This window comes from Peromyscus maniculatus, chromosome 16 (assembly GCF_049852395.1).
Source record: "Peromyscus maniculatus bairdii isolate BWxNUB_F1_BW_parent chromosome 16, HU_Pman_BW_mat_3.1, whole genome shotgun sequence".
In the NCBI taxonomy this organism is placed as follows: Eukaryota; Metazoa; Chordata; class Mammalia; order Rodentia; family Cricetidae; genus Peromyscus; species Peromyscus maniculatus.
Window position 1 is genome coordinate 46,303,188 of NC_134867.1, and position 12,340 is coordinate 46,315,527.

A 12,340-nucleotide genomic window follows, 5' to 3' on the forward strand; every position below is an offset into this window, starting at 1 on the left:
ATTGAAGTCCATTACGATACACACTCTCCCTTTTACTGTGACTAGGTGACATCCTTTGTCCTCTTGGTGCAGGACAAAGAACAGCTCATGAAAGTGTCTTCTCATAGCCTGAAATAACAAGCACATGTTAAAGAGGCGTAATGAGCTCAAATGACCCTGGGATTCCATGGAACTAAATCAGTGAGTCAGTTTCTTTGATTTGGATTTGGAGTCCCCTGTGAGTAATCCTCAGGCCAAAGTTGAAAACGGACTTTCTCTGTTGCGGCTGGAGAAGAATGAAGGGTGGGTGTGGACCCAGAGGTCCTCTCCTCGGCCTTCCTTTCCTCTCCGCATTTCAGTCCACAGGCCAGCCTTCCACTGTCCCTGCAGCACGCAGCTACCCAGTTCGTGCAGTTTTGTGTTCTGTGATTTGTTTTGCTTTGTTTTGTTTTGAAACAGGATCTTGCTATACAGCCCAGGCTGGCCTTAAACTCACAATCCTCCTGCCTCAGCCTCCTGAGTGGTATGATTATGAGTATGTGCCATCATACCCAATTTATCATTCACCTATCTTTTCAAAATGTTTAGGAATGTCCTTTGGGGGGGGGGGGCGGGTGTTGAGACATAGTTTCTTTGTGTAGACCTGGTTGTACTGGAATTTGCTCTGTAGACCAGGCTGGCCTTGAATTTAGAGAGCTCTGGCTGTCTCTGCTTCCTGACTGCTGGGATTAACCATCGCCCAGCATTTAGGAAAGTCTTACATAGAGAAACCAGCACATGAAAACCACCAAGCTCTAGTTCCACCTGAGCAACCCTTCATTTAATTAGTGTTTTTCAGGTGCCCCAAATCTGCACTGCTATGCTGGCTGCTGAGATAAGCCAACAAATGAGAGACACGGTCCTGAGGGGACATAGCTCAGTTGCTGAGCACAGCATGCAGCGTGTATAAAAGCTCTGTTTGATCCCCAGGGCCACATAAAACTTGTTATGATGGTGTTCACCAATCATCCTAGCTTTTAAGAGGAGACATGGAGATCAGGAGTTCAAGGTCAGCTAGTTAGAGAGCTTGAGGGTACCCTGAGATCCATGAGACCCTGCCCTGGTCAGGGTGGGGTGGGGAGACAAGGTCTTGTCTCTTGTTAGGCAACTAAAAGCAAAAATTGTTTCCTGTTTGCTTCATAGTGCTTTCCTTGAACTGTAGCCAGTAGCCATCAACCTCTCTCTTGGAGGGAGGGAGTCTATGTTCAGTACACTTGAATTGGGGGTGGTGGGAGAGAGGAACATTCAGCCATGTGGATCCAGTCTGCTTGCTCTCCTCCTTGTACCTGATGCAACTCCTCAGCCCTGGGCCATTCCCATATCTCAAGTAGCTACTAGGGTGCTAGAGAAGTCTCCAGAAGACCACTAACTAATCTCAACACAATCAGAAAGAGTGTTTATTATACCACATGCATGCGGGGTCACTCACCTATACAAAATGGCGATGACCTTGAGAGGGACATGTGGGCTTCTTTTAAGCACAGTGAAGAGGAGTTCCTAGGGCCAGCTAGGTCATTTGATATGATTGGCTTACACAAGTGGCAATCATATTAGTACGTTTTAATTGGCCAGGGCTAGTTAGGGGCTGATTAGGATCTACTGGCTCCTTGGTGATCTCTGAGGGTTTCTCCACACGGGTACAACACAACCATGCTTGTTTTATCGGGTGCTGGGGATCAACCCAGGGTCTTAATGCATGCCACACAAACATGCTATCAACTTGGCTAAAGCCTAGCCTCCATAGACAGCCATTTTTTATTATTTTTCCCCTTTATTTTACGTACCTACCTCAGTTTCTCCTCCCTCCTCTCCTCCTGTTCTCTCCCCCTGACTCCCATCTACCCCCCTCCTCATCCACCCACTTCTCCTCCATCTCCATTCAGAAAGGAGCAGGCCTCTCATGGGCTTGAACATGGCATAGCACATCAAGTTGAGGTAGGACCGAACTCCTCTGCCTGTATAAAGGCTGGGTAGGGTAATCCAGCATGGGGAACAGGTTCCTAAAAGCCAGCTAAGCATCAGGAACAGGTCCTGATCTCACTGCTAGGAGCCTTAGGAACAGACCAAGCTACATAACTGGATAGCCATTTTTAACAATGTCTTAAGCCCCTATTCTTACTGAATTGTCACTTGCTGTAGAGATTAACACCTAATTCAGAAAAGCAAGCACACTCCTCTTTAAGAGTAAGTTGTGTCTAGTACACAATAATGAAACTAAACTACTTGTAAATAGACTATTGCTATCCCAAACCCAGATCTCAGGGCAGCCTTTTAGTTCAAGGGAAGTTTAGAACTTTTTGATGTTCTCTTTTTTTTAATACCTTTGTGTGTATGTTTGCTTTTGAGACAAGATCTGCGCCCCCCCCTCCCCGCACTCAGGCTGACTTCAAACTCACGGTCCTCCAGTCCCAACCTCCTGAGTGCTGGGATGATAAGCATGTTGCACCACACCCAACTTTAATGCCTTTAACCTAGGCTCTCTGAAGTTTAGAGATGGGATGAAAGTCACTTGAGAAAAACCTGCCCACCTACACAAAAGGAGGAAGAGGAGCCGGGTGGTGGTGGTGGTGGTGGTGGTGATGGTGGCGGCGGCGGCGGCGGCGGCGGCGGCGGCGGCGGCGCACGCCTTTAATCCCAGCACTCGGGGAGGCAGAGGCAGGCGGATCTCTGTGAGTTCGAGGCCAGCCTGGGCTACCAAGTAAGTTCCAGGAAAGGCGCAAAGCTACACAGAGAAACCCTGTCTCGGGAAAAAAAAAAAAAAAAAAAAAAAAAAAAAGGAGGAAGAGGAGGAGCAGTGAGGAGGAGGGTGAGCAACAGGGCCAGCAGCAAACAAAACCTCTCCTGAAACAAGTGCAGGAACCGCCCCCTTGAAAACTTCTTGCTGGATTTCACAGCATCGTCGTCGTGTGCAAAGATCACATTCTTGAGCTTGTGGTCGTGTGGAAAGGTCAAGCACAAAGGGAGAGGGAAGATTCTTTCTGAACAAAGGGAGATTTGAGTGGACAAGCAGGGAGAACGCTCCCCACAGAGGCATCTGAACTGGAGGAGAGGCAGTCCAAGTGAGGGCGCTTGGAGCTGAACAGCACAAAGTAACAGAGACATTCCTGTAGGGACAATGACAAGCTGGCACCTGCTCAGAAAAGCCTGCCGATTGCAACTGCCACTTCTGACTGGTTCTCTGGGCTCCTGGGCTTGGGGTGCTCTGGCTGGCCGACCGCCCCTGGGGAAAGTGGCTTAGGATGTGCCTGAGGTGAGCATGCTTTCACTGAATCCAGACAAGCACATCAGTCCTCCACAAAACCTCCCCTACAAATGTAGCATCTTTAGCCTCTGTCATCATCAAATAAATATAGACATTTGGCTTTGTTCCGTCCCGGCCCCGATTATTTAGAAAACAACAAGTGACCAGACTGTTGGCTGTCTCCGCCTCTGCTGTCTACTCTCCGTTTCTTCGTTAGAAATCTAAGCACTGTGTTTGGACACAAAGCCCACATTTCCCCATCTTTCCTATTAGTTCCCAGTGGCCATGAAACTTGGCCCTAGTCAGTGACCAAGAAGGAGAAGTATTGCTAGACAGCTTCCAGGGAAATGTCCTCAAAGGACCCTGCGCGTGTGCTCTTTGCCTGTTCCCACAAACACTGATATGGTGGCTGGTGCATTAACATCACATCACACTGTGAAGATGAAAGGCACAGGGAAAGAGAGCCGGGAAAAACTCCTTCTTAAGCCTTTACTGGAGCACAGTGCCATTCAGCTCCGCCCCCCCCCTCCCCCCCCCCCCCCCCCCCCCCGTCTCAGCCTCCATGCATCCACGAAAACGTCTTCGCAGATTCTTCACTTGCAGCTGTTGCTAACTCTACCCGATGGGAATGGAAATTAATACACATTTTAGAATTTCTGTAAGCAATCCCCAAACTCACTACCTGTCCCCCCCCCCATGCTAATCAGTAAGCTCTCCCCTGCCCCCACCCCCACCCCAGAGTTGATCCCAACCCTGGACCTTGTGCATGCTGTACCACCAGGTACATCCAGACCTTAGCCTTTTCTTTTTGTTGCAGGTTCTCTCAATTCTGCATTCTGCTCTGAAATACTGATGTGCAATTTAAGGGAACTATCAGATCTTCCACCCAACTACCTGAATATCGACCTTGAAGAAATTGTATCAGCCTGAAAATCCAGCAAATAGTACTAGCATTTAAGGCATCAGGCAAAACAATGAAGAGCTTGGGTGTGTGTTTATTTCTGAGTTTCTTAGGACACCACAGTGACAAAAGCCTGTGAAAGTGTAGGATAGGTCCCAGCCACGCATCCCCGTCTGGGGTTCTCCCAATCTCTGCCTTCCTCGAAGATTCAATATGCAAGAGAGAGGCTAGAGAGACAGAGTAAGAGGCAAGAACCTACTCGTGGCAATGAAATTAAAAAAGATGTAAGGAGCTGGAGATGTAGATCAGTTGGCAGGGTACTTTCCCAGCATGCACCAAGCCCAGGCTTTGATCACTAGCACACACAAAAAAGTGTTTGTTTTTTTTTAAATGAATGTCTGCCATCTGAGCACATAAGAGGTGAAAACAGGAGGATCAGAACTTCAAGGTTATCTCTTTTGTTTTGTTTTGTTTTTTGAGACAGGGTTTCTTTGTGCCTGTCCTGGAACTCACTCTGTAGTCCAGGCTGGCCTCGAACTCACAGAGATCCGCCTGCCTCTGCCTCCCAAATGTTGGGATTAAAAGGGTGGCGCCACCACCGCCTGGCCAAGGTTATCTTCTGCCACATAGCTACATAGTAAGTTTGAGGCCCACACAGACTACCTGAGACCCAATCCTAGAAGATAAAAATAAAGAGGGCTTCTGTGTGCTGTCGACATATCATTAGGATATTTCTCCTCCTCCTCCTCCTCCTCCTCCTCCTCCTCCTCCTCCTCCTCCTCCTCTTCCTCCTCCTCCTCCTCCTTTTTTCCCCAACACAGGATTTCCTGGCTGGCCTGGAACTCTCTCTGTAGACCAAGCTGACCTTGAACTCTGAGATCCAGCTTTCCATTGTAATCCCCTGTGGTGGGCTGGGCTTTTTGGTGGTACAGGTGCCTTTAAGTCCCTGTCGCTGTAAGTAACTCCTTGCCCCGAGCTCCTATGAGTGACTCCAATAAACTCACTGGCGCACTAAACTGGACTTGGGCGGTACCATTCCTTTGGTCTGTTGTCTGTCTCTTAACTGGACGTGAGCAGACGAGATGTTTGCTCTCAGACTAGATGTTTGTTCTCATTTTTCAGGAATCATGTCAAACACACGTACACACACACCACCACCACCACCACCACGGCCGCCACCACCTGTAGACTGAAGGCCCAGAAGCTCAAGGCCACCCTTGACTACAGAGAGTTAGAGGGCAAAACAACAGCAACCACACAAAAAGAAGGCTGGAGAGCTAACTCAGTTGCGCAGCACTTGCTTAGCGTGTACAAGCTCTAGGTTTGATCCTCAGCATTGGGGACTGGTTCTAAGTGGATCCGCAGTCTTACTTGAGAGGGCCAGGCAAATATCACGACCCGTCCCTAATAACTCAGTTAAGAACTAGGACTCAGTTCCTGCACCTACTAGGCCTGGGCCAAACCCCTCCTCCACCCACAGGTAATAACCAAATAAGGACAAAACCTGGGACTTGTCCACGCCTGTCCCCAAATGGAACAGTCAGCGATAGCCCTAATCAACCCCTCACCAGCTCTAGCCAATTGGAATGTACTAATATGATTGCCACTTGCTTAAGCCAATCTTATCAAATGACCTAGCCACCCTAAGAACTCCCCTTAGCTGCGCTTAAAAGGAGCGCGCATGTCCCTCTCAAAGTCCTTGCCATTTTGTACAGGTGAGTGACCCCACATGCACGTGGTATAATAAATGTTTTGGGACTTCTCACGGACCCTAACATTACTCTTGATTTTAGGCAAAATGCTAAGGAACCAATCGAATCCAGATTTGTGTGGAAAGAAAGAGAAAGCTGGAAAGTGGTAGTCTTACCGGGATGGTGACAGCCGTCTACGGAAGGAACCACAAATGCCTACCACTAGCTTGACCGCTCACGTTGGCCTGGAGGCCACAGCAATGTAAGCATGTGCTCAGCTGAACGCTTACCATATGGACATAGTCTAGAAAATGGGTCAACCAGAAGCACCCGAGAAACTGACCTGTGTTGCGGGAGATTTGTTGAACCAGGCAAAGTTGTGTTAACATTTGTCCAGGCTGCATTGGTTAACTATGTAAAGATGTGTTGCATTTAACCCGGGCTCAGAGAGGCGGGGTTAGCAACTGGTTGACCGGAAGCAGCAAGGAGGAGCCTAGTGTGTTTTTTTTTTTTTGTTGTTGTTGTTGTTAGTTGGGAAGGTGTGGAAGCGAGTGGTTTCCAGAAAGCCCGCAAAGAGAGAAAGGTAGCAGTTGTCCTTCTAATTCCCTGATCTCGCAGGTTCTCGCTCCAGCCTGTGAATCTTGAGCTGTATTAGAACGGTCGAGATTCAGTTACAACTGCCTTGACCGGCAGCAACAGAGCCGCTGTCCGGAGGAACAGAATTCTTCTTAGTGGCTGGGCTGCTCGTAGTTTAAAGGGCAGCCACTGTGACGGAGGTAAAACAACAGACGTGCTCTGGGGACGGGGTAGGGGTGGGGGTGAGAATCAAGGTGGACATTTAGAACTTGGAAGACTTGCTGTCCCCATCCCCCATCCCCATTTGGAGTTTCTATAATTATTTCCCTTTTTGCTAGAGCTTGGTATTCGTACATTTCTTTAAGCGCGAAGAGATGGCTTCTTCTTTTATCTCTTTGCTGGTGCCTGGGTGATCACTTGCTAAATATATTTCACCGTTTTATTTCCTTCAGGCTGAAGCCCCGGCTCCATTATGTTGGCTCCTCCACACCCAACCCCAAGCTGCACATTTCAGAGAGAAATCACTGTAATTATTTATTCTCTTGAAAAGGAGCAGGAGGTATGCATGTCGAACTAATGTGCACCTTTAACCCACTCGAATGACACTTTGGAGAATGGTTGCTGCGAACCCCTAACTCTGGCTTCATATTTCCAGATTCTCCCAGTTGTGGGAGATAATTGAGGCTCGTGGACTTCGTTGGGGAACTTTTATTTATCTTTCAGGGAGTCCCACCCCTAGCTATATAATTTTAAAGATTTATATTGAATTTCAACTGTCAATTCTGAGGACTGGTTAATTTTTCAAGGCTCTCGAAAATGAACAGAAAACGAGAGTTTTGAATTCATAGAACTTTCTGAGATCCGGTTATGGAAGTTTTTATTATATTGCTTTGATTTCTTTTTTAGAAGGCTTATTTTTTTTTTTCTGTTTAGCAATTTCCTTAATCATAACTACAAACACTAATCCTCTTCCTTTCCCTTTACTGAAAAAGAAAAGTGTGTGTGTATGTGTGTGTGTGTGTGTGTGTGTGTGTGCTCGCGCGCGCGCGCGCAAAATTTGTTCCCTAGTCTAGTAGGAGGCAGAAAGAAAAGGTTTCTGAATTTTACCCAAGTCAGGTAGATGGACTTTTTAAAAAAATGGGTCACATAAGGAGCTTGAGCTGACTTTGTAGACAGAATGGGCAGAAACCCAAGCGCTGTTTTCATTCAGGGAGTGCAGCAGCCTGGGTGGTGAGGTGGAACACAGCCCTCATCTCCTCCACACTTGCCAAGTCCAGCTTCAGAGTAACATTTGTTTCTCTGTTGCAGAAATGTCTTGTTCCATTGTTGGGGAACACCTCACAGGCCCTTGGGGGAAAGTCTTGGCTGGTCAGCATAGTTCATGCTAATCTTCTCTGCTGTGGCTCTCTTAATTATAACTGCTTTCCAAAGTCGATCTACTATTTGCTCTCTATGTAAGAAAAATTTGGTGGAATGTGCTAGGGTCTCACTTTCTTTTTTGACTCTTATTTTTGTATTTGTGTGTGTGTGTGTGTGTGTGTGTGTGTGTGTGTGTGTGCCTGCAGAGGCCAGAAGAGGGTCACAGATACCTTGGAACTGCACATATAGGTGGATTTGAGCTGTCACATGGAGGGGGCTGTGAACTGAACTCAGATCCTTTGAAGAGCAGCAAAGGTTCTTAACCACGGAGCCATCTCTCTGGCCCCTTAAATCATTGTTTTATAACCAGTTTTCAGATGACCAAAACTAATTATAAACAAAAGACAAGAAAATAATTTTCAAAATTCTAATTCTCTGAAAGGTCGTTTTTCATTGCTAATTTCTAGAATAATCTGTTTCATTGATGTTTGGTTGTAGCCTCGGGCTCTCCTCTGCACAGTCTGGAAAGCCTCCCCCCCAAAAAAAACACCCCCTGGCTCAGAAAGTCTCTGAATAAAGGAAAGGCACCAAAAATCCCAGTTCTGCATGCTTAGCGGCCATTGGAACTTCCTCCCCTGAAGTCGCCAGCTACTTAAGTTCCCACCCAAGTGCTCAGTTTTTGACCATACTTGGGCACAAACCCAGCTTGTGGCAGACACATCATCACCCTTCACCTGCAACTTAAAAAATCTCCCTGCTTTAGTTTGGGGGGCACAACTTCTCTGGCCTCCATCTCTGGGACTGGAGAATCCACCCAGGGGTTACTTTGCTCAATATACCTGTTGTTAATTCTTTTTCAGTTCTGCTTGATCTGGCTTACTGCATCATCAGAGAAACTTATGGGTGTGTGTGTGTGTGTGTGTGTGTGTAAACCTATTAATCAAATGTGTGTGAATTTTCAAACTTTTCTAGTATCAAATTTAATAAGGATGTTAAACTTATTTATGCATGTAAGTTCAAATTTTCAAAAATTTGTCATTTCTTTCTCCTCTTCCTCTCCTTTTTCTGTGTTTTTGTTGTTCTTGTTGTTTGGTTGGTTGGTTTTTTTTTGTCTTTTGGAGACAGGATCTCATGTAGCCCAGGTTGGCCTGGATCTCCCTATGTAGCTGAGGCCAGCCTTGAATTTTTGATCTTCCAGTTTCTACCTCGCAGATGCTAGCTAGGGTTACATGCTTGTACCACCACACCTGGCTCAATTCATTGCTTTAGAAAATATACAAGATTGTTTTAACTAAATTCTACTTTTGTTTTAGATAATTTTTAAATTGAAAATGAACATTTAAAGTTAACTGAACTAGAAAACATTCCTGTAACAGCTAATAAATGTATTTGTTGGGCTGGAGAGATGGTTCGGTGGTTAGCTCAGTGGTCAAGATCACATACTGCTCTTCCAAAGCACCCAAGCCAGGGAGCCCACAACTACCTGTGACTCCAGGTCCAGGGGATTTGATGTCTCTAGGCACCTGCATTTATACATACACACACACACACACACACACACACACACACACACGATTAAAAATAAAACAAACCTCGGTCTGGAGAGATGGTTCAGGGGTTGGGAGAACTTACTGATTTTACAGAGGACTCAAGGTTTGACTTGTGGGACCCACAGGGTGGGTCAGAAGCATCCATAACTCCAGTTCCAGGAGATCCAATGCCCTCTTCTGACCAGGCGTATACACAGTACACACACATACATGCAGACAGACCATTCCCATGCATAAAATAAATACCAAACAAATAAAATACTTTTGCAATATTTTCATTCTTTTTAAGTTTTTCACACAATGTATTTTCAACACCCTCACCTCCCCAACTCCTCTCATTTCCACTCTCCCATCCCTCCCCTTCCCACTTTGAGATTCCTTCTTTTTCTTTCCTTCACTTTCCAGTCCAGTTTGTGTTGCCCAGCTAGTGTGGAAGGTGGGGTCTGCCTACCAGGGCTCACATCATTAAAGAAAACTGACTTCCCCTCTCTCAGCAGCTATCAAATGCCAGCCGCTCCTCAGATGGGGGGAGATTTCATGCCCATCTTCCTTCCTCGGTGCTGGGATTTTTGTCTGGCTGGAGCTTGCACAGGTCAAAATAAATCTTTAAAGCAATAAATATATGCATCAGTTAAAAAGCAAAAACAACAACAACAACAAAAACCAACCTCCTGAGTGCTGGGATTACAGATGTGCACCACCAAGTTGGGTTTTCACACTTCAACATTTAAAAAAGAGACTTTCTAGGTGATTATAACTTGCATCTGTTGAACAATATTTAAAAAAAAAAATGATGCCAGGCAGTGGTGGTTCAAACCTTTAGTCCCAGCACTTGGGAGGCAGAGGCAGGTGGATCTCTGTGAGTTTGAGACCAGCCTGGTCTACCAAGTAAGTTCTAGGACAGCCAAGACTACACTGGGGGGGGGGGGGGGGGAGGAGGCATTTGGTCCATTTTCTGAGGGAGGATGGTTTTAAAATACTTAAACTTTCCCCCAGAGATAGAGATGTTCTTATTGTTTGTGATGGGCCTTTGAACTTCATCTGAGTGCATGCTGGGTGTGCTGGGAAGCCTGACCATAGGATTAGAGGTATCTTGAGCTATAGAGATGCTGACTCAAAATGACCCAACATCCAGGGTGAGGAAGGTGCTGGTGACTGAGTTCAGTCATAAGGCAGTGGGTCAATCAGTCATGTGTATGTAATGAAAGTCCATGGAGAACTCTGGACACTGCCACTTGAGGCATGGACTCAGAGGTTTTCCCGGTTGGGGCATATACTGCCATGCTGACATGTGTAAGGAGGGAGAATTTTCTCCATTGTTAAGATTACTGACTTCACTTTGCTGTAACAAAATAGCTGAGAACATTAGCACATGGAGGAAAACTTTGATTTTGGCCCAGGATTCCAGAGTTTTCAGCCCATGTGTAGCTAGCTGGCCTATCTGGCAAGAATGAATGTATTCTCAAGAGACACTTGTACTCCTATCTTTGGCTATCAGACTATTAAAAGAATGGACCAGAAGAAATTAGACTTTTCCCTGGGACCCTGCTGGGAGAGGAAGCACCTGGGTGTCCAGAGAAGGAACTTGTGTCCTGGAGAAAGTTGCAGCTTCTCAGGTGACCTTGCAGGAGAGACTTGGAGCTGAGACACTGGTGGGCAAGGGACCACACTAAGTCATACTGTTCAGTAACACAGAGCTCTTTCTTTCTATCTAAACCCTACCCTTAGCTGGGTGAGGTGGTGGCGCACGCCTTTAACCCTACCACTTAGGAGGCAGAGGAAGGCAGATCTCTGTGAGTTTGAAGTCAGCTTGGTCTATATAGCAAGTTCCAGACCAGCCAGAGCTACATAGTAAGACTCTGTCTCAAAATAAAATAAACCCTACCAAGTCAGGATCTCAGAAGAGGGACTTGGGGTCGGTGCTAGATCTTCCTAATATGACCACATTAAATAAATCTCCTTTTCCTGTTTTGCACTATTAATTTGTTTTTTTTTTAATTGGCTTATTGAAGACTGGTGTCCAAACCAGGCTTATTGGGGCACAGAATATGATATTTAAGTCCAGGAATTTATGGTTTCATCTTGTTGCTTGGGATCAGACAGAACATCATGGGGTAGGTAGCATTGGCAGGAGAAACCATTTGCCTTGTAGCAGCCAGCTGGGAAGCAAAGAGAGAAGGGAACAGAGTTGGAAATTCCCTTCATTGGCATGTCCCCAATGACCTAACTTCCTCCCACTAGGGCCCCACCCCCTAAAGTTTCTCTCCCTCTCCAACATCACCATAAACTGGAGATCCAACTTTTAGCCTCTGGACCTTTGGGGGACATTGAAGATCCAGACTATAACAGGAACCTTTCTAGACATTACATTATATGCCTCTCTAGCTGGCCAGTGCCCACTAGTGTCCCTTACTGTTGGGAAATATTATTTTAAGGTGTGTTACTTTTGTTTATGTTGCCCTTGTTAACTCTGTGAAGCTGTGATACTTTGCCTGCCTAAAACACCTGGTGGTATAATAAAGAGCTGAATGGCCAATAGGGAGGCAGAAGAAAGGAAAGGAGGGGCTGGCAGGCAGAGAGAATTAATAGAAGGAGAAATCTGGGAGAGGGGAAGAAGGAAGGAGCCAGAGAAGGAGGAGGGCACCAGGGGCCAGCCACCCAGCCACACAGCCAGCCACGGAGTAAGAGTGAAAGTAAGATACACAGCAGTAAGAGAGGGGAAAAGTCCAGAGGCAAAAGGTAGACAGGATAATTTAAAGTTAAGAAAACCTGGCTAGAAAAAAGCCAAGCTAAGGCCAGACATTTATAATTAAAAATAAGCCACTGTGTGCCATTTATTTGGGAGCTGGGTGGCGGCCCCCTAAAAGAGTAAAAAACAACAACACTTTATGGTAACACTGAAATTACAAATACAATCCTTCCATGAATCTTGCAAGACATTCAGGCAAATTCTTGAGCTTCATAAAAGTAGCTAGAGTCCCCAAATTTGTAGCCAGATGGTCAG